This window comes from Epinephelus lanceolatus, chromosome 23 (assembly GCF_041903045.1).
Source record: "Epinephelus lanceolatus isolate andai-2023 chromosome 23, ASM4190304v1, whole genome shotgun sequence".
NCBI classification, from domain to species: Eukaryota; Metazoa; Chordata; class Actinopteri; order Perciformes; family Serranidae; genus Epinephelus; species Epinephelus lanceolatus.
In genome coordinates, this window is record NC_135756.1 from 5968429 (window position 1) to 5991131 (window position 22703).

Consider the following 22703-nt stretch of genomic DNA (forward strand, 5'->3'; position numbering starts at 1 on the left):
GCAGTTACCTGTGGGTACCTAACGCAGTCCAACTTTTAGCATATTTTACCATGTGTATTAATAACTGAGATATCACCGTTAAGGTGATCAAGGTTGATCACGTACATGCACTTCAAAACTACAAAAATCTCCCATAGCACCAGACCAACAACAGACTGTACTACTCTTATTTGATCTATTTGAACAAGTTCTGCCACGGATCCACAAAGTCCCCCCTGTTGGAACACCTGGCTGTTAAAGGGGGCTACTCAAGGACCTCGAGGTCCAGGGGCCGAACCTGGAGCTTCCTTAGCCCGAGCCCTGGGGCCACCCTGCCTTTTGTCCCAGTAACAGCAGCGCTGCTCGGATTCCTTGCTCCCATTCCCAGCTCCGTAAGAGAATACCCCAACTACATGAGGTCCAAAGAGTGGTCACGACATCAAGTGCATGTGAAAGCATGCATCTGTGTGTGTGTGTGTTTGTTGATCTGTGTTCTTAATTGAGTGACGGGGTGAATGTCCATGTGCTGCAGCCGACTGGAGCTGAATAGTGCACCTGCATCATTGTGAGAAGTGCACCGCCATGACCCCTCACCCCTGACTTTTGGCCTGTAACTGTAAACCTGGAAACACTGGAGTACAGCAGGGATGTACTGGACCTCCCCATGTAGGGACACTTTGTGTGTGTACGTGAATTTGCATTGTATCCGTATCAGGGTGTGCATGAGAGCATGTGTTCTAGGCGTGTGGTTCGGTCATCTGTGGATTCCGTTTACCTTGAAACTTCAAGGTAGTGGTTGCTAATTGAAAACGCAAAACTTCCTACATGAGCGAACAATAGTCTCAGAGTCCCAACTCCAGGGTTCACACAAAGGGCCCAGGAAGTGTACAGGAGCCTGTTTGGCAGCTCCGAACATGTGAAGCCAGCTGTGAAGGACATTAGGCCGCGACGACAAGGCCGCTGAGAATTACAATATGGTACAGTATGTTTGAGACGAGAACTCCCTGCCTGGCCCCAGCTGTCCCTTTAAGAGCCGGGTTATTACTGGCTTTATTGTTATTACTGCCTGTTTTTTAAAGGGGCAGGCGAGCCAGGGGAGTAATCCGCCCGTCAGCACTCACATTAATGGCCTAATTGGTCTCTTCTCTCCCAGTCAAAACGCAGGCCTCAGCCTCACGGAAATGCTAAGCCCTCAGAGCCCCTCGCGCTTAAATTCCCCAGAAATGCATGATGTCTCTGCAAAGTGGAGCTGTCACTACCCCTCTCTCGCTCATTCACATTGTTGTCATTCCTGTTTTTTTTTTTCCTCTTTTCTGTTTCCCTCCATCATGCTGTGCGTCATTTGTGGCACCAACTTGGAGGGAACTTCAGTGGGTTTAACCTCTGGGATTAATAATATGTTGTCAACCAGAAGGCTCATATTTATACACCACATGATGAGCAGCATCACATACAAGAAAGATTGCCTAATTTTTTACTTACTCTTAAAATAATACTTTACTTGATTTATCATGAAGGAATGTTGCTAGTGTCCAACACTGTTGCTGTTTTATACCTTGTCAGTTGACTTACTCTTCTTCACAGTGCACTTGTCAAGATTATAATGTAAAAATAACCTAGCTTTATGATTGGTTGTTGGGGTTGGTTTCATTGATTAACTGATTATTTGATCAAGTGGAAATTGATAGGGCCCCACCAATATGGATGTTTTGGGGCCGATGCCGATTCCGATATTATGGAATAAAAAAATCTGATAACTCATATATTGGCCGATTAAATTTTTCCGTTTTTCAATTTAAAAAACCCCTGAAATACCTGCTTTTAATGGCTTAAATATAGTTCAAACACTTGTTACAAAGATATAAATTGAAGGAAGAACGTTTTACTATTTTCAAATACTTTTATTATCAGAAATTGTGTGGAACAAGCAGCATATGAACAATTTGAACACAAAATAAATCAAAAATACAATGTGCAAAAAGGCAGTAAACCTCTGGGAAATAAAACAATCATGCAAAATCTATATGAATTGGTAGAGGTTATCCAAGAGGTAGGTTATAGTGCAAAAAGTAACACAAGGACATCATTTCTAAGTAAAACACCATATCCCCTGCATTTTATTAGTGATGAAAATATAAGTGTAAACATCAGCGTCAATTGGCCAACTTTTGGCCAATTGCCGATTATTCTCTAATGGCTATAATCTGCCGATAAATTGGTCGGGCCCTAGAAATTAGTCAACTATTTTGTCATTTATCAAGCAAATATAGGCTACTAGTTTCTCCAATGAGTTTTTAAATGTAAGTTGAATATTGCAGGAGTTTCAGTCATTTATTGGAGAAAAAAAAAAAAAAATCTGTATCGATTATTTGTAAAAATCAAATGATGATGTCATCATAGTGTGCCCGTTTGCAAAATTATGTTGTTCAAATGAGTGATTCTAAAAGTGTTTTAATTGCTTTAGATAGGCCATTTGAGTTTTTGTCTAGGCCGCCGTAGTTACCCAATGGACGTGGCACATGGTAAAGGCTTCAGCTGGTTGCAATCTGCAACTTCACCACTAGATGCCACTAAATCCTTCACACTAGACCTTTAACCAGCACATGATTGACATTTTTGCTTGATAAATTACTTAAAAAATTCATAAGTTATCAAAATTGTTGTCTGTAAATTAAGTAATCAATTAATTGACTAGGATTAGGCCAGTGAAAACATTTTCAAAGCAGTCTGATATCGAGCTAAACTGATATACCGAATTTTATCAGGTGATCCACTCAACTTACCAGCTGTTCCTAAGATGAATATAATGTCTCCTTGCTCCAACATCAAGCTAGCGTCTGACTTGCGGTATCGTGTTACATCGCAGCTCTCTGTCCTCAGTGAGTCAATTAAATACACACTGCTGTTATGTCATGTAAAGAAACCGCGTAAATATCAGCTGTGCGCTTACCCACTTAAAAAATGGGTTAGTAGCCTTTTGATGCCATCGGCAAAGGTTGCTGATGTAGGCTACTTTATAATTTGCAAGAACGTGTTATGACGACAAATGCCAGGTCAGCCGGTTTGCATAGAATCAAACTGGTTAAAGCTTGTACTCCATACTGGACCAGACCATTGAAATCTGACATTGACCCCCTATCATTTCTGCCCTTAATTAGGTCAGGTAATTAAGCACATGATGGTTTTGTCATTAAGATTTGCAGTCACTGACACCTAATTAATTTCTTATTCATCTTAAGGAAGAGAAATTAGATTCTTTTCTATGTGATTTTGCATTTATTTGACTTAACATCAGCACTACCCGTCTGATCGGCCTATCACAGGGCTATGATAGCAAAGAGCATCTTATCACCACTAATTAGGACGCTTCAGATTCCATCCATTGGCCCAAATTACATCATTGTGTCTGGTAGGGATGCTGGCAGAGAGCGTTCTCTCCCCACAGGTAACGACAAAACTAAATCCAAATTGCCTCCTAAAAACTAGCAGGTGTGCACTCCATCCAGACTAAACTGGACTCCTCGTTGTTGGATCCCTTGCCTCTCTTGTCTCTTTGGTATCCGTCGGTATAATCACATCACACAGCAGCCCGGTTAGTGAGTATTGGTCTGTCGTGTGCAGTTTACTGATGTCACTTCACATAGTTTCTGTGTATTGAAGTTCACCTCTTTCATTTCACTCTCACTGCCATTTCAAGCCAGCTGTGTTGCAGCTTTAAACCCTCCGCCGCAGCTTCACTCCTGCACTGCTGGCAGCTGGGGACTAAAGTGGAGGAGTGTGAGATGTTAATGCCTTGCTCGAGGGCACTGTAGCAGGAGGGTATTCATGGGGGAGTCCCTGGGTGACATCAGACCCTCCAATTCAACTCTCTAGTCCATGTCAATTTTGGCGAAAATTCCTAAACTTGTTTGGAGCTTCTCTGTCTGTCCTTGCAGGAGAATGTTCCATCTCGCAAATCTCCATTTATTCAACATCTCTGTCCATTTCAGACACCAACTAAAACACCACTTTTAGCTTGTTAGCACCTGCTATTAGCTTTACAAATGATATTGTCATTTTTTGTTCCAAGCACAACCAAAGCGTGTGGAAACATTTCACCACATCCCTGTTTTGGCAACCCGCTCAGACTGTATCCATCATAATCTAATTGTTTAGATGACAGAAAACTTTTTCTAAATGTTCTGGGTGTCAGTACGGGGGAGCTTTCTGTCGCCTTGTGTTCCCCCGCGAGTCGTGTGCGGGAGAGGTCAGCCACAGTGTGAACGCAGCTATCTGCAGACTGGGGGTTAGCCGGTTAAATGAAGAGATTAGTACAATGTGAACCGCCACAGGTGGATGCAGTTATTCTATCATTTCCTAAACTTAATTAAATCAGCGACAGAGTGAGGACGAAGAGCGATTGACGCCTATCAACGTGGCCATCGACATAGCTAGCTACTCGGTAGTTTAATTTTCAATTTAGCCCCTTCTCCTGCTCCCCTTCAGCCAAGTGAGAACGTAACACACACATGTATATACTGGTGCTCCCTTGCCAGATCAACCAGGATGGGAGGTTAGGGGTTCGAGGTTGGAGGTTGGGGAGGTGAAGGAGTAGAGCTCAGTTGGCAGTTTAGTGTGTGTGTGTGTGTGTGTTGGGGGGTCGGTGGGGTTTGGGGAGAGCTCATGTGTTAGTGTAACTGAAGCTGTCATCCAGCCCCAGGGTCACCTCCCCAAAGCACGCCGGCTGTCTCTTTTAATAGACTAAACACATATGTCTCTCTATAGCAACACATGATGAGGACAGAGAGGAGGGAAGGGGAGGTGGGTGTTCGTAGAAAAAGGGGAGGGGTGCGGATTGACTTCATAATTGGCCTGTCACAATTTTCTAATGGTTAATGGAAATTGACACTAACATGAGACGTTGGCCACATGTCACCCCATGCTTTCACTAGCAGAAGCTGCAGTCACTTGTCGCTGCACGCACCAGAAACAATAATCAGTTAATGACTGAAACCAAGAAAACCAACTCGCCCCTTGTTGGTTAACACTTTCTGCGACAAGCACTATATATAGAGCGCATAATGAGACAAGAAGGGAAAACTTCTGCTTGATGGTGGCTGATGCAACAACAACATGTTTGGAGCTGTTAAGAAGGGCGCCTTTTAAATGTTAATGACTAGTTATCTATTAGAGGATCAGAAGGAAGTGCGTTATCTCACATCAGTCATCTCTCGGTTAAAATGCAGAACAAAGCACAAGGGGGTATTAGAAATGTCCTGACATTATCCAAACAACATCATAACTCATCTTTTTTTTTAAATAATTCATCACTCTAATCGACAGTGTGCACATTTCCAGTATGTTCAAGTTTGCTGAGGAAACGGTGAGTAAGACTCATGAATCAGGCTCGAAGTAGAAAGATCATCCACCTTCCCTTTCGCCCCCAGAGATGTTCGGTAACTTCTCCTTGTTTGTGACAGTATCTGTGGTGCTGCACTACTTGATTGTTAGTTTATTATTTTACTGGGTTAGGAGAGGGCAAAGAGGAGAACGTAGGAAAGTAGGTGAAGGTGGTTTGAGGAAATGAGTAAAAACCAGTGTTAGCATAAGCATAAGGCAATTTGGCAGCATGACTTTTTCCTGTGATGAGTGTTGTGATGCAATTTATACAATAACAATTTAACATCATTAATAGTCCACAATCAAAATGCTGTGACTTATACAAGGGTTTCCGTGGAACAGTGTCTGAAATTAACTTTTAAACTCACCAGCCAATGGGGTTGGTAGGTGGGATGTCACATAAACATTCACATTTAATTGCGGTATTAAGGTACTATGATATATACAAACTTCAGTATGAGGTCAGAGCAAAATCTTTAGGAAGTATATCGAAGAGCTCATCAGCACAGCTTCAGCATGTTAATAACTTCCCTCTGGTGAGCAGTTATGCAGTGTACATGTGTAGGGCTTTTATTGTGAAAGGTATAAACGGAAAGAGTGAAGCTGTAATCTGCTGCTGACAATGTAGGAAACAAAAAGAGTTCTTGGCTCAAACTATGAGGCCTCTGTGTTATTATCTCAGTACCTTCATAAGTATGGGCGCAACGTTAGCTAGAAGCAGACCAGTGGTGAGTGATAGTTTAGTGGATCAGCTGATGTTCCGTATGGCAGTTGTTTCCAACTGGTCCAGCCACAGGTCCAGATTTGTCATTGGTCATTAGTTCAGAAACTAACCAAATGCCTCTTGTAGGGTTGCAGCAATACACCGGTTTTGAGGTATACCGTGATATAAAAGTTGACAGTTATCATACCTTGCACATTTGTTTATCTATGATATTAGAGTGCAGCTAAACAAAGGACCTCTCCTTTATTTTAGTTATTTTCTAAGAGGAGACTTTTTACACATACTTATAACAAAGTGGTTTCAAGCTTCAATTATAGTAATAAAACCTTTGTTCAACCAAAAATAACCCTTTCATTTTCATTCCTTTAAGGGTCATTCTGACTGATGACTGTCACACTGTGAAAATGTCATACCATTGCGAACCTAGCCTCTTGCATTTTGTCTACGGCCAGGATGCTTGGAGCAGAGGATCCACTGTCTGCTGGCTAGCTGTCAGTGTACCCTGGACGACATGGGGGGGTGCTCAGTTGAAATCAAGGCAGTGGGTTCCCACATGCAGAGAAAAAAACAACCTGCCCAAAAAACCACATCAACGAACTCTAGACATTTCTTACTTCTTTTCTACCCTTGTCTCTGCCCGGCGACAAAAAGGTCATCTTTTATGCCTCAGTAAACATTTGGGCAAAATTGTCCCTAAAGCTAAAGTATAAAGGTTGGCAAATGTTTTTTCTTTTCAGTTTTGGTCAGTGTAAAATTGGTCTTAAATTTCCTTTTGCGTGGCATTCAAAAAGGATTGAATCTAACTTTTCTCAAGCTGTAGGAACCTTGTTGTGAAGAGGCCTCATGTCTGCAGCTACATTGAAAGCTCAACAGTCAGCCGTTAAAAGCAGGCGTGTGACAACATTTTTAGTAGTGTGATGAATAATGTATCCAAATGTAGGTCAATGTGGCAGCAAACTGATTTGTTTTCAACCATACCTTTGCAGGTCTTAGTCATTCCAATGCTTGATGAATTTCAGTAGAATGTCAGGTCAGGGCAGCTACAACCAAACAGTTCTGTCTTTGATAAGATGCACAGTTGATGACACTTTCGAGGGAATTGAATGTATAAATTGTTTAAAATGACTCTCACTCAACATTATCTTTACTGTCGAAGATTGACCTCCTTGTAAAGTGGAACTCCAATTCATGTGGTTACAGAAAAATTAGTGTGAAGAATTTCCCAAACCACTCCTGCACCTTAATCACATTTCCGGTGAGGATGTGTTTGCTCAGCATCTACCTAAGCATGCATGCGTTTGTCAGATTATGATGAAATGTGGACATGGCTGTATCTGTTTGTGACTCATTTGGTGAAGTCAGGCTGACCACAACTCCTGCAGCTTGTGATGTCAGAAAATGCAGGAGTTATAATTTCATTAGGAAACAACACAACTAAGGCTGCATCCATCGATTCTTTTAGTAGCTGAGTATTCTGTTGATTATTCTGGTGATTAATTGAGTAATTGGATGAGAAATACTGCATGTTTTCATTAGAGTACTTCAGCTTTATTAAAGGGCATTAGTTATATGTAGAAGAGAAAATAAAAGTCTTTGAAATTAGAGAAATGAGCAACAGATTTGTTCTTGCTCAGTTGAACATGGTGGAACCCTCTGCACAAAGCTGTTCAAAGTAGGACTCTGCGACTTAAAAGTACAATTCATCTTTTTTGAACGGATATTTATTACTTGGCCTTCATAAATCTTATACTTTAATTTTCTTTAGGTTTGACTGCTCGTTTAGACTCATTCACTGTGGTCAAGGGGTGCCTTACACCTGCTGACCCTACCGACTGCAAGCCAAATTCAATTCAGTGTCACGATACCTGATCCAGCTATTGGGTCAGTATCGGCCTGATATCTGTATTGATATTGGTTCATCCCTTATAATGATAATAAGTATGACATTGACATCTGTTGAACAGCACCTTCTTTAATGTCAGAATGTGTGTGTTGGGACTGATACAGAAACATTGGTTAATTCCATCATGAAGAAAATCAAAAATTTTGTGGACTGTGACTATATTTTCATTATACAAAAGAAATTTGGAAATACAAATACTGTCTTTGCCCGAAATTTGAACTTGTTTTTGCAACACATTCTCACTCTTGGTTGACCTGGTCACATATCGACATTTGGTCATGGACCTTATACGTCCAGATACGACGTGCAAGGTACCCTGGATGTGTTGGTTGTTGACATTCTGGGTAGTGCTGCACGATTAATCTAATTGCAATCGCAATTGCGATGTCAGGCTGTGCGTTTACATAACCGCATAAAAGGCTGCGATTTGCGATTTAACGTAAATAAATGTTAACATTATCCTGGTGCGTGCAGCACGTTTGGTCAGGTGACCACCTGGCCTGCAGCAGTGACCAGCATAAGAAGAGCATAAGCACTACCATGAACAGGCTGAGTTGGTGGTGAAAAAACCACAACGTCTATTATATGGCGATACTTTGGATTCAGGTACGGCAGCGTTGAACAGAAAGATGTGCTGTCTAAGTGTAAAAGTTAAAGTCGCCACGTCCCGCAGCAACACGACCAATCTATGTCAGCATTTGAGACAGCACAGCACAGAGAAAAGTAGGAAGAGTACATGCGAAAGAAAGCGAAGCCGAGTGACATTAAAGACAATAAGACAACTGAAAGCCGCCAGAGCTTCATAAAACAACGTCCAAGCACAGTTACGCAAAGATTTGTAAGTGTCATGGGGAAATCACGGAATCCGTAATAAACTATATAATAACAAATGAAAATTGAGCAATTTTGCTTGGTTTTCGGCCCGCTTGACATGCTGATATAATGTCGGGGAAACACTGAATCAAGTAAGAAGTCTAATGATACCATTTATGTATTATATTGTAATCGCAATCGCGATATTGTCCACTCAATTCGCAATCGCACATTTTTATCAAATCGTGCAGCACTAGTTCTGGGACACCATGTCAAGTTCTGCCTGTTCCATGTATTGTCTTCTTTCTAAATACACTTCTGTTTTCACAGGAAATTTAATGTCTACACATAGTCTCTTTCAAAATTAACGCACTAGGTCATACAACACTGCGAATTGACATCCCCCCCCCCCATCAGCAACAAATGCACTTGATTAGGTTTAGGAAAAAAGAACAGGGTTTGGCTTTAGAATCTTACGGGAAGTGGGCAGCATTTCCCAGGTCAAAGTTGGTGTTTGTTGAACCCATCCTTCAACACTTCTGCCCGCCCCACTCTGACTTAACTTTCGCTCTCGACCCGCGTTTCCCCCTGATGCCACCGAGCACCATTAAAGTATAATGGTTGCCGGCCGTGTATCATGCCAGTGTTAAAGGACGGCTTTTTCATCAGTGTCTGAAGCCACAAGTCACTGTCAAAGCGCTGAATTTCAGGTTGGGTTTTGGGAGAGCCCCTACTAGCTACATAGCATAGCTTTCATTGATGCTACTTAGCATGCAAATCCAATTAGTTTAGATTACAACAAGACAGTGGTGTTTAGCTAACACTAACCAGATGAGATGTTCAAAATCATTCACTTCTTTGCACGTTCAAGTTTTAGCTCATGCTCACGGTTGTATTACTAATAATTTATCAGGTACAGTGGTGATATTGCTAATATTACTGTGGAAATGACTAATAATTCATAGCACTTTATTTAAGCCACCTCTGGTGAGGAGGAAGAAGAGAAGATAAGGTCGAGGTGTGGGGGGGGCAGCGGTGCACCAGAAGGGGTCCAGAAGTGAGTCAGAAGAGCCTCCATACTCCACCCACCTCCCTCCATTTCAAACAGGCTCTTCAGAGAGCTGCTGGCTGGCTGTGCTGTTGAACTTGGCCTTGCCGTCACTCTGGGGTAACCCAACACCCAGCACAGAGGGGCCTGACAGACCCGGGGACGAGGGGGCTTGTGAGGTGGGGGGACAGGGGCCCGCTGGGACGCAGAGTGCATTTCAAACCCATCAGTGTCAGTTAGTTCACTAAGTGGTGACATAATCACCATCGCCATGGCTGCTCCTCTGGGAGAGTCAGGCAGGGAGGAAGAGGTGGTGGGAGCCCCAGGTCTCCTTCTCATCCCCCCCTGGCCTCGCTGGGGTGGAGTAGGGGTGCTTTAACCAATCTGCTCTCCTTCTGCATTAGTACCCACATAACCATAATGTTAGGAAGATATAGTTATACTGGTCCCAAGGACAGCTCAGTCCACCTCTGTTTATTAGCCTTCTATGGAAGTGTTCGATGAAGACGTCCAAGGAGCCCAAACTGGGCACAAGCCAAAAGTCTTGGAAACCACTGGTTCAGTCTAGGATCTGTTATGCTTTCCCTTATTTTTATATCATTTACATAATGTTATTATGTCGGGTGTTTATATTAAATAGGGGTGTAACGGAACACAAAAATCACGGTTCGGTACGTACCTCGGTACACAAATCACGGTTTGTTTTTTTTCGGTACAGTAATGAAAAAAATAGACAACTATTAAATATCTTTTACTTATTGGTAACCTTATTAAAACATACCACCACAGCAGTTAACTCTTTTTACACAATTTTTGAATGAAACAAATACATATAAAATCCTGCTGTTTCACATTGTTTGAATGAAATAGAAATATAAAAGTGAAAAATAAAATCCTGCTTTTTTTTTAACATATTTTTTGAATGAAAAATATAAATATACATTTCTGCTTAAACAGTTTTACTCAATAAAAATAAAAAGTATAGTGCAGCTGGTCAGCTTTAAAGCCTGCTCAGATTCAGTTTTACTAGGAACTTACTTAGCTTTCCCACTTTGTTAAAGTGCAGTAAACAAAACATGCTTATATCTAAAGTGCGGCTTAAACAATTTTACTCAACTCCAATGGTGTTGGTTATTTCTTTAGCGCGATGGTCAGGGAAACGCTCTTTCTGTTTTAAACGACGATGATATCATAGTTTGAACCAGATTGCTTTTTCTAGTCGTGCCATAACGTTCAAACTCGGGTGGTGTCGTTAGATGCGTTAGCATGTTAGACGTGTTTCCAAGTACATACCCGACCGCTGTTCTGCAGTGTCGGCACACTGCTTTTGTCTTGTCCACTTGTTTATTTCCGTCTTCGTATTTTACCCTGAAACCAAAGTGTTCCCAAACGGAGGACTTAAGGTTTGCGGGTGGGTCTTCAGGTTCGTCAGGCTCACTTGCCGTGTTGTCAAAATGCGAGAATGTGCTGCACAAAGTGAAAGCGGAGATTTACGGTCGGACTTGGTCCGTCACTCAATTACGTCCGTCGGGGAACTAGATATTTTAAATGGTTTGGCTCGCAAAATCGGAATTAAAATGAAACAAAACAAAATAAAATGAAATAATATCCTGCGCCCAGTAATTTGGTACAGGGTTGTGCCGAACCGAAAGTCGCGTACTGAACGGTTCGACACAAATACATGTACCGTTACGGCCCTAATATTAAATGTGGCAAAACTTTCAGGTAATGACGTTAACATATGTAAAAGTAGCCCCGGTGAGCAAAACCCTCAGACTACAGACTGTTCTGAGTACTCTGCTTCCAACAAGACAAGCTGACGTCAGATCGTGACAGGTTTCTTTATATCAGTGGTTCCTAACTGGTCCAGCCGCGGGGTCCAGATTTGTCTCTAGTTATTAGTTCAGCTCCTCACGGTTTAATACATTCAGCTTCATGCTTAAGTTTGGCCATGTCATTAAGCTAGTTTGCTGTCTCTCTCAAGTAGCTGTCCGTTATTTGGTCACTCTATAGTAGGAAACGGTTCTTCAAAATAAAAGCTCTGTGCTGCAAATTCACTGTACTTTACACTGTACTGTACCACTGCTTTATAAAATCATCTGCTTTGGGCGTTGACTTCACATAGCCTAAACCGCTACATGTAGCTTCATGCTAATTTCAGGGAAACCAACCTGGTCTTATTTCAAAGTCTTCAACTACCGCTGCTTGGGCAGAGACTTCTGGGTTAGACACAGATGAAAAAAGCCATCCTTTCACGTCTGCATGATACACGGCCAGGCGCCTTCAGTGTTAAGGGGGCGAAAAGTCTTCGTGGGGTGGTTGGGAGCGGTGGTGGATGGGCCCAGCAATCAGTGACTATCACCCGGGAGGCCGGTGTTCCCTCCCGAATGAATGTAAAACCAAACCCAATTGTTTTGTTTCTCAACATAACCACTGATTTGTTGCCCTAACCTAATCATCTGGGTTTCTTGTTGAAGGAAAAAATGTCCAATCGCGGCGTTGTACCGACGTAGTACGTGTATTTTGAAAGAGACTGTATGCAAGCTGTACAGTCAACAACAGATGCACCTAGGGTACCTTGCACCTTGAATGTCGACATGGAAAGTCAATGAACAAGCGGCGATATGTGACGAGGTCAGAGTGAGAATGTGTGTGGGGAAACATGTAATCTTGGCCGCTGATGTTGTTAATTTCTCCCTGATTTTGGATTATATTCCTGCTCGAAGAAGTGCAGTTGAATACAGGTGTTCCAGCACATACAGTATGAGGAAAATAAAGTGTTTATGAACCTTAAATCATGTAAACACATTCTAGTAGAAACCAAAAATACAAGTATGAAATGTGGTTTTTTTTAAATGTATTTTAGTGTTGAAGATTTTTATGTCGAGGTTGTTGAAAATATAACTAGCTTTAAATCTAGAGGAGTAAAAAGTCAAGCATGCCCTTCTCAGTTGTAAAATTACTCAAGCAAGTACCTCAAAATTCTCCTTTCCATCACTGCAACCCATTTAACAAATGATGCACACATTCCTGAACCAGCATCTTCAAAATTATACTATTTCAGATATTTAAATAAGGTTTTCCTACCTTGATGTCTTCTTCTGGTTTCCTTTCATTTAGCATTAAATCAACTTGCATAGACTTGAAACTTGCATCAGTTGTACAATCCATCACAGTGATTATCATATCTGCCCGGAAGATATGAAAACCGCATTCAAATATGCATACTTTGAGAGTTATGGAAACTACAGGTAACTGTGGTAAATGGGCTTAAACATGCAGCAACACTGATCTGAATGTACTATCCTGTAGTCAAACTGTACTTTCTGAGACACATTTAATGTCGGCACAGGGATAAAGAGATCTATAGTGAGGATATAGGACCGCAGAAATGATTCGTAAACAGCTCTTACACTATATCGGTATTAAAATGCCCCCAATGCTTTGCATCATAACTCTTACATAACGTGAAATTCATGATTTTAGATATGAAATACTACATTTAACTTATCAACATGTCCAGAGACACATCCTACAAGTCCTTGGTTACATCCAGCAAGTCTAGAGTTATGTCCAACAAGTCCAGAGTCACCTCCAATAAGTCCAGAGACGCCGCCAACAAGTCCTTAGTCATCTCCAAAAAGTCCTTAGTCATGTCCTACAAGTCCAGAGACACCTCTAATAAGTCCACAGACATGTCCAACAAGTCCAGATTCACCTCCAACAAGTCCAGAGTCATCTCCAACAAGTCCAGAGTCATCTCCAGCACGTCCAGAGTCATCTCCAACACGTCCTTAGTCATGTCCAACAAGTCCAGAGTCACCTCCAATAACTCCTTAGTCATGTCCAGCAAGTCCAGAAACACATCCAACAAGTCCTTAGTCATTTCCAACAAGTCCTTAGTCATTTCCAACAAGTCCTTAGTCATGTCCAACAAGTCCTTAGTCATCTCCAAGTCCAGACACACCTAAAATAAGTCCAGAGTCATCTCCATTAAGTCCAGAGTCATGTCCAAGAAGTCCAGAGTAATCTCCAACAAGTCTTTAGATATGTCCAACAAGTCCTTAGTCATCTCCAACAAGTCCTTAGACAACTCCAAGTCCAGACACACCTAAAATAAGTCCAGAGTCATCTCCAACAAGTCCTTAGTCATCTCCAAGTCCAGACGCAGCTAAAATAAGTCCAGAGTCATCTCCATTAAGTCCAGAGTCATGTCCAAGAAGTCCAGAGTCATGTCCAAGAAGTCCAAAGTAATCTCCAACAAATCTTTAGATATGTCCAACAAGTCCGGAGTCACGTCCAATAAGTCCAAGTGAATTTGTCACATAAAATCGTTTTAATGGTCTTAAGGAGAATGCATTCTGCTCAAAGGACCTATAGGGAAGCAGTTTATACTGTTTTTGTTAACTCATTCTGAATAGGTTAACTGTTACAGAAGTTACAGAACAGGTTGGGACTGGTATCACCACCTAAATCAACCATGCAACCACTGCATGTGACTGTAAATGTAAACAATGTTTAGTAGTCTTTTATTATTAGTGGCATTTCAGCCATGTTTGCCTCCATTAGTGTCTTTAATGTCATGCCATGTTGAGGTGACAACATAAATACGTCCTAATGAAGTCGCTCTTGAGCAGAGGTACGCAGCAGTGAGTTCTCTACTGTTTTGTTTCCTGTTTCAACCACATGAATAGTGAGAAAATTACCAGCACTGTCGCAGGAAGACAACAGGTCCGATCCAAATGACTGACACGACTTCTTACAGAAAAGTTGAAAGTGATGCTGTTTTTCACATCTCACCCACATGTTTCCATTTCAAAATCTGAAACTCACCTCGCCTACCCCCCCACTCCTTACTTTTTGTGTTGTTGCATGCCACCTCATTGTTGTTGTTGTAGTAGCATGGATTTCTCTTCCCCAAATTTTTAAAAAGTACTATATATGAGTCACCTTGCACACTCTGAAACCAAACCTGTGTAGGTTTGACATCATGTTTTGCAGGCATTATGCAGCTGCAAAATAAATCAGTTGATAAAAGTCAATATATGTATGAGCAAAGTTTTTTGTCTTGAACACTTGCAGGCACCATAACAGGCACATAACAGACAATCGTGGGACTAAATATGTACTTTTATGTTACATCACATTCATTTGAATGATGCTTTTCAAAACTGTGACTTTAAATAACAGTATTAAAACAAGAGCCACAGTATATGCCATCTAACCCTGAACAAAACACTGGAAGCCACAAGGGATGTCAAGAGAACCGATACGTTGGTACAGAGTGAATGACAAAATTCTGAAAACATGATGGTACTCATTTTTTTCTCCAGTGTTGTAGGTACTGAGGATGCAATTCTTCTAGATCTGACAGGGCAGCATATATGTCTACAAGTGTTCTAATTTGCCATTTAGTGCCCAAGGAAGAAGTTGAACGCTTACCAGCACAAAAGAACAACAACACATGAAAGATGGCGACAAGGGCAACTGCAGCAATAGCTCCGCTTTGACTTGTAAAAAAGAAAAACGTTTTCTTCAGGCCTGCGTCTTGTTAATTTGTTTGCAACAGGAGCACTGCAAATTGTTACTTGGCTCAGATGGTACAAATGTGACAAGGCCCTTAGCGTCTGTTTTGCGCTTAACACTACACTTTTGGCTTCTTTTTTTTTTTCAGGTCACTAAGAGTTGAAAAATGTTCAACTTTGGGTAAAACGCTCTCCTCGTCACCATCACGTTTTTCATCCAATCACAACAAAGCAGCGGTGGTACAAATAGCCAACCACAAAAACCAACTATCACATCTCACATGTACAAGTGCTAAACAGCAACAACATTGGAGCAGAAAGACGTTCATATACTGAGGGCTATAAATTGATATTAATCTCATGAACCCGCATTGACTTGTATTTTGTTTTCCAGGGGTGGAAATCACCACAGGCCTCATGATACAATAATATGCCAAGTAGTATGGTAACATATATTGCCGTTTATTGCGATATATTACCTTTTTCCAACTTCAAATTATGTCGCCAAAGGAAAATTTCGAAAACCTCTGGTTTAACTAAGAAGGTAAAGTTGTCATTCTGTTTATCTCACTTCAATCTTTAATTTTAAAGCAAGCAGCAAAATGGGATTTACCAAGCAGACAGACTGACCAGCACAAATTCCGTCCAGCCCTGCTCGATATCGATTGTTGGGGTCTTTGCATTGATACAATATTGCTAAACAAAATATCGCCATACTTTGCTATATCAATGTTTTGGACAGTAAATGAAATTTAAATGTTTTTGTGAAAGGATTGTAGGTTTAAGCACATGGGCTTTATTGTTTTGTTTTTGCTATTACCATGGTATTGAATTGGGTATTGAGAATGGAGGAATTGATATTGAATCTTCAGGCTCTGGTATCGTGACATGCCAAGGAACCTACAAAACATACTGGCGAAATTGGTAGTAAATACGTGTAATTTTTGTGAGACAGGGTTAATCAGTGATGCTTCCAATATGGTAACACAACACCCAGTATCGGCAAGGTCTTTGATTTGGCACATACCAGCCGAAATGTGTTTAGTAGCAAGCATAGACGAACTACTGACGAGAATTATCAAGATTCTTTGTGCTGTTTACTTATTCTTTAACCGGATAATCTTTACTGAAATCATTTTATTTCTTAATTCTTATTTCTTTTTAGGCAGTTTTAGCTGGTCATTAGAATAGAATAGAACAGAATGTCTTTTTGTCATTGTGCATGTATGACAAAACTGAATGCACTCTCCGTAGGGCAATATAACTTAAAAAAACTTCTAAAACCAATTACAAACAATATAGTAAAAAGTAAAAGAAAAATAGTAATAAAAATTACACTTCAGTGCAATACATCGTATAATACAGCATGTCGATGTGCTGACTGTAGATGTTCACCCAGCAACCTCGTCGGAACATGTACAACACATACAAAAACAGCCATACGAAGCAACGAAATGGAGAGCGCTGAACCGCTGCGTCTTTGTGCGCCGCCATCTTGCCATCCATCCATCATTATTAAACATATATTGCATACAATGCCAATGGACTTGAGAAGTTTGGCTTCATTTTGTTACATGAAAACATACAAAAAAGAAATAATCATTAAAATTGGAGGAACGAATTCGAGTGTTGAAAAAGCATTTGTTTTTGATATCTGTACTGAAACAGGAATTTCAGTCGATAGCCTATTCTACATGGTCTCCATCTGTCTGCATATTTAACAGGCCAGGAGTGAAGCAACAATAACTGCTGTGCAGAGTGAATTAAAATGGAAAAATAGAAGCATTTACGCACTGATCTTCAGGATTCCCCAATGGTTTTACATTATACATAATTAACCAAAGGTACACTTTTGTCCTTGGGGTGTATAATCGTGCGTTTAAGAGTGCAAATAGGGATAACACCACTGACTTGCATCAAAGGGTACGGACTACGCACATGACTTTCCCTTTTACTTTTTCTAAGAGTTTTTATGAATAAGTTCATCTATACATCTGTGAACGACTGCACCAGGATGCAGATATTTTAATTGTACATTTACCATGATGATGATTCTCACGTACAAAGGATAAGGCTGTGGGAAGTGAAAAACCCAGATGAGAAAGTAGCTTGCTAATTTTTTTCTTCTTCTTTTTATCTGTCTGTGGCTTCTATCTCTTAACACCCTAACCTAAGAGTGGTGTGTCTTGGTCCAATCTCAGAAGATGCTTATCATACTGCGAAGCTATGAGACCTCACTTTGTCACTGCGCAGAGTACAGCTGCCACTGTTGGGAGCATTAACTGTATGCCTATGCAGTGATCTTTACTCGATTTTTTTCCCCACCGCTCAGTCATTTCCAAATGACTGGGATAAAATGTGAACAAGTCTCAGGATGACGACGTGATCCCCAATAACGGCCCCCTTTCCATCAGCGCTGGCTATCTAACGATGGACAAGACAAAGGAGCTTATCAAACAGGCCTGATAACACAGCAGCCAATTAAGATATGCTCTCTCTATCACACAATATGCGTCCACTATCACTATCAAAGGGTCAGGAAAAGAGAGGGAAATGAATGAGATCGGTAAACGAAGACGCCCTGTAACCTGAATGAAAAGAGAGTATTTTGAAATGTGTCATGGGAAGATATCCCCCTGAGAGGAAGAGAATTTGTCTTGTGGACAATTTGTACACATGTAAAGAAGGCATGGATGCACTAGCTCAGGAACATGCCAAGTTTTTTGGGGGGTAGTGGGCACTAGATGGCACTAATGAATGGTAATTACAATGATCTGCTCCTGTGGAAATTATTCAATATTTTTCAAGTCATTGCTCAGACACTTCAATGTCTTTTACAGTAGTTAAACATGAAACTATTTCAAGCAAATTAAAGAGCAAAGTAGGTACATCTGTCCTTAAAAATATGAATAAATATACACAGTGTTGTGTATATGAACATGCATGAAAATATAGTATACTGAAACCTGAAATTCAATCAAGTAAACATTTCAAAACTACACATATTTCTATGTGTTAAAAACAATGACTGTAGCTTTTACTCACATGTTTCTTCAGGGCCTTTTAGATAGTTTTCAAAATTACATTATTCTAAATATATTTGTCTTATTTTACTAAACAATGACATGTTTTTGTACAGCTTGCTAATATATCAGACACCACAGAGCAGTGCACTTTGCATTTTATCGACTTAACACATTTGCTTTTAATGACTCTTTAACAATTAATTTCATGGTGTCCTTTTTCTCATCCCTCTCATTTTTAGTTTGAGAACTTGAATCAGATGTGCTCAATCAAAATGGGAAGATTTTGCAAGCTTTGATTCCTCACATTTGTCATAAATTCAGTTCCAGGTACAGAGAAAACCTTGACCTTTCTAGATGCAGAGTTCAAATTCTGAGGTATTTCGTGTCTCATCAGGTGTGGGAATTGGTTTTGGGTGCTCTCTAACTTTAGAAGACCTTCTGTGCTTTGTAATAAAATTGATAATTATGAAATTTAACAACCTATTTAAAAAAAAAAAGGGCAAAACAACTACCGAATTTTAAAAGGTAAAATTGGAATCGGTTGTCACTCCAAATTGATATTAACAACCTTTGTTTTGTGTCATCGTGTGTGGGCATCATGTTTTCCTAAATTACTCTTTGGGCTTTGTCATAACATTAAAAATCAAATCAAAATTTAAAAGTACCAGCATCCTTTAGAAACGGTCAAAGGTTAAATTGGAATCGGTTGTCACTCCAAATTGATACCAACGACCTTTTAACAATTCATTTTGTGGTGTCAGTTTTCTCCTCCTGCTCATTTGTAGTATCAGAACTTTTATCAGATGTTCTCAATCAAAAATGAGCAGATTTTGACAGCTTGGATTCTTGGAGCTTGGAGGTTTCAAATATCATTTCCTACTGAATTCCAGGTAGTAGAAAACGTGACCTTTTTAGATACAGGTTTAGAAATGTGGGGTTTGTTGTGTGTCATCGAATGTGGGCATCATGCTTAGCTGTTTCAGGTGCTCTTTCACCTTATAAAGGCTTTGGGCTTTGTCATAACATCGATAATTTAAGATATAAAAGTACCAGCACCCTTTAAAAAGGGGCAAAACTGCCAAATTTTAAATGGCACACTTGGAACCGGTTGTTACTCCCAAATTAATATGAATTACCTTTAAACAATTCATTTTGTGGAGTCCCTTTTCTTTCTCATTTGTAGTATCAAAACTTTTATCAGATGTTCTCAATCAAAAATGTGCAGATTTTGACAACTTGGATTCTTTTTTTGGAGATTTCAAGTATCAGTTCATACTGAATTCCAGGTAGTAGAAAACTTGACCTTTTTATATACAAGGTAAGAGTTGTGAGGTGTTTTGTGTGTCAACAAGTGTGGTGAGCGTCATGCTTTCCTAAATTAGTTGCTTCAGGTGCTCTCTCACTTCAGAAGACTCTTAGGGCTTTGTTTATAACATTGATATTGTTTAATTTGAAAGTTCCGGCATCCTATAAAAATGGGCAAAACTGCCATATTATTAAAGGTAAAACTTGAACCGGTTGTCCCTCCAAATTAATGTTAATGACCTTTTGTGGAGTCCTTTTTCTCCTCCTGCTCATTTTTAGTTTCTGAACTTTTTTCAGATGTTTTCAATCAAAAATGTGCAGATTTTGACAGCTTGGATTCTTTTTTTGGAGATTTAAAATATCAGCTCATACTGAATTCCAGGTAGTATAAATCTTGACCTTTTTAGATACAGGTTTAGAAATGTGAGGTGTGTTGTGTGTCATCGAGTGTGGGCATCGTGCTTTCCTAAATTAGTTGTTTCAGGTGCTCTCTCACTTCAAAAGACCCTTAGGGCTTTGTCATTGATAATTATAAGGTATAAAAGTACCAGCACCCTTTAAAAGTGGGCAGAACTGCTGGATATTACAAGGTAAAATTGGAATTGGTTGTCACTCCACTCCATTAATATTGACCAGCTTTTAACAACAGGCTACATTTTGCGGTGTCGATTTTGTCTTCCTGCTCATTTTTAGTATCAGAACTTGTATGAGCTGTTCTCAATCAAAAATGCGCAGATTTTGCAAACTTGAATTCTTTATTTGAGGTGTTAGATTAGTTTCATGTTCAGTTCCAGGTAGCAGAAAACTTGACCTTCTCGATAGAAGGTTCAGGTTGGGAGGTGTGTGCTGTGCTTTGTTTATAACATTTATAATTACGAAATTCGAAAGTACCAGCAGCCTATAAAAATGGGCAAAACCACAAATTTTAAAAGGTAAAATTAGAATTAACGACCTTTTAACAATTCTTTTTGTGGTGCTGGTTTCCTCCTCCTGCTTGTTTTAAGTTTTAGGACTTTTAGCAGATGTGACCTCTCCAAAATGGGCAGATTTCGAAAGTTTGGGTTCTTTTTGGAGGTCTCAAATTAGTTTCATGTTCAGCTCCAGGTAGCGGAAAAGTTGACGTTTTTACATAGAAGGTTCAAGTTGTCAGGTGTGTTGTGTGTCGAGCGTGGGCATTGTGTTTTTCTTGGAATGGTGGTTTCAGATGCAATCGCAAATGACTCTTTGCATTTTGTTTATGAAATTTAAAAGTACCAGCAAACTATAAAAAAGGCAAAACAACCAAATTTTAAAAGTTAAATTTAGAATCGGTTGTTACCCCCAAATTGATAACAGCGACCTTTTAACAATTCATTTTGTGGTGCTGGTTTCCTCCTCCTGCTTGTTGTTGGTTTCGGAACTTTTATCAGGTGTGATCTGTCGAAAATGGACAGATTTCGCAAGCTTGGATTCTTTTCGGAGTTCTCAAATTAGTCTCATGTTCAATTCTTGGTAGCAGAAAACTCTTTCTACATAGAAGGTTCAAGTTGTGTGTCAAGCGTGGGCATCCTGTTTTCTTTAAATGGTGGTTTCAGATGCGATCTCAAAAGACCCTCTGTGCTTTGTTCCTAACATTGAGGTTTATGAAATTTAAAAGCACTAGCAACCTATAAAAAACGGCAAAACTACCAAAAATTAAAAGGTAAATTCAGAATCAGTTGTCACGTCTGAATTAATGAATTTTTAACATTTTATTTTGTGGTGTCGGTTTTCTCTTCCTTCTCATTTATAGTTTCGGAACTTTTCATCAGTTGCTCTCAGTCTAAAAAGGGCAGGTATCGGATGCCTGGAATCTCCGTTCAAGGTCTCAAATAGTTTCACATTCAGTTCCAGATAGGAGAAAAGTCATCTCAAAAATCACCTACTTTTTAAGACAGTCTGTGCTTTGTTATAAAATTCATAATTATGGAATTCAAAGGAAACCAGCAACCTATGAAAACACATTTTGAAAGACGAATTTGGAATCAGTTCACTCCTAAATTGACTGATAGGTCTTTTTAAAATGAGAAACAAAAAACAAAATATGATGAAAAGTTGTTGACATTTTCTGCGCTGTTTCATTATTATTAGTTGTTGCAAACAAAGCAAGAAAACAAGCTAGATTTTCAGTGGTGAGCAACAGAAAAACACAGAACTCCTCGTATTTTATTTGGGATTTAAACCTTTATTATTTAAAATATATACACCTGAAAATGGCTGTGCCTTTAATTTAAGTTTAATTAATATAACAGAGACAATAACAGCATGATAAACATGGATTCAACAGGTGCTGAGAGCCGGGACTCCATCTTCATGCAGTCCAGCCTGTGATCACACTGCAGCTTGCTTTACCAGATATGGCCTGAGACGTGTCAACTTAGTGTAGATGTCAAACCTCTGGAGCGATAATGGCGGCCTGCGACGGCAGGGTTAGTTATCGTACAAACGGGGGTCGTCGCTCTCGACCCCCGTTGCTCCATGGCGGCCCTCTAATCGCCCATCTGGGCTCTGTGCGCTGCCGTCCTCCTGTTTGTCGTCGGACCTTATCGTAGGCAGAGGCTTAATCTGCACCGGTGATAAGATATGTGCCGCTGCATACACACACACGAGCACACTTTTACACTCTCCTCACACTCCTGCTGTCGGCCGGCGATGCTGTGATATGTGTGCAATTGCGTCACTTACTGTTGCAGATTATTCATTCAGACTTTTTGTCATATTTATGTAGAAATACCGGGAACCCCCTCACTTCCTATTCATTAATTTAACGAATCCGCTTTGGTGATTCATGCACGGTAAGATAAAAGCAACTGACACAGCAAACATGTTGCTGAGTTTGTCTGGCTGTGCAGGGGAAAAAAAGAATAAGCTAAGTGTTGAGTTAACTCTGACTGGCCAAAGTAACCGCAGTACAGCGAGTGAAGACATTTATCCTGTCAAACAGCTCTCGTACTCGGACTTTTTTCTCGTCGATTGCAACAAT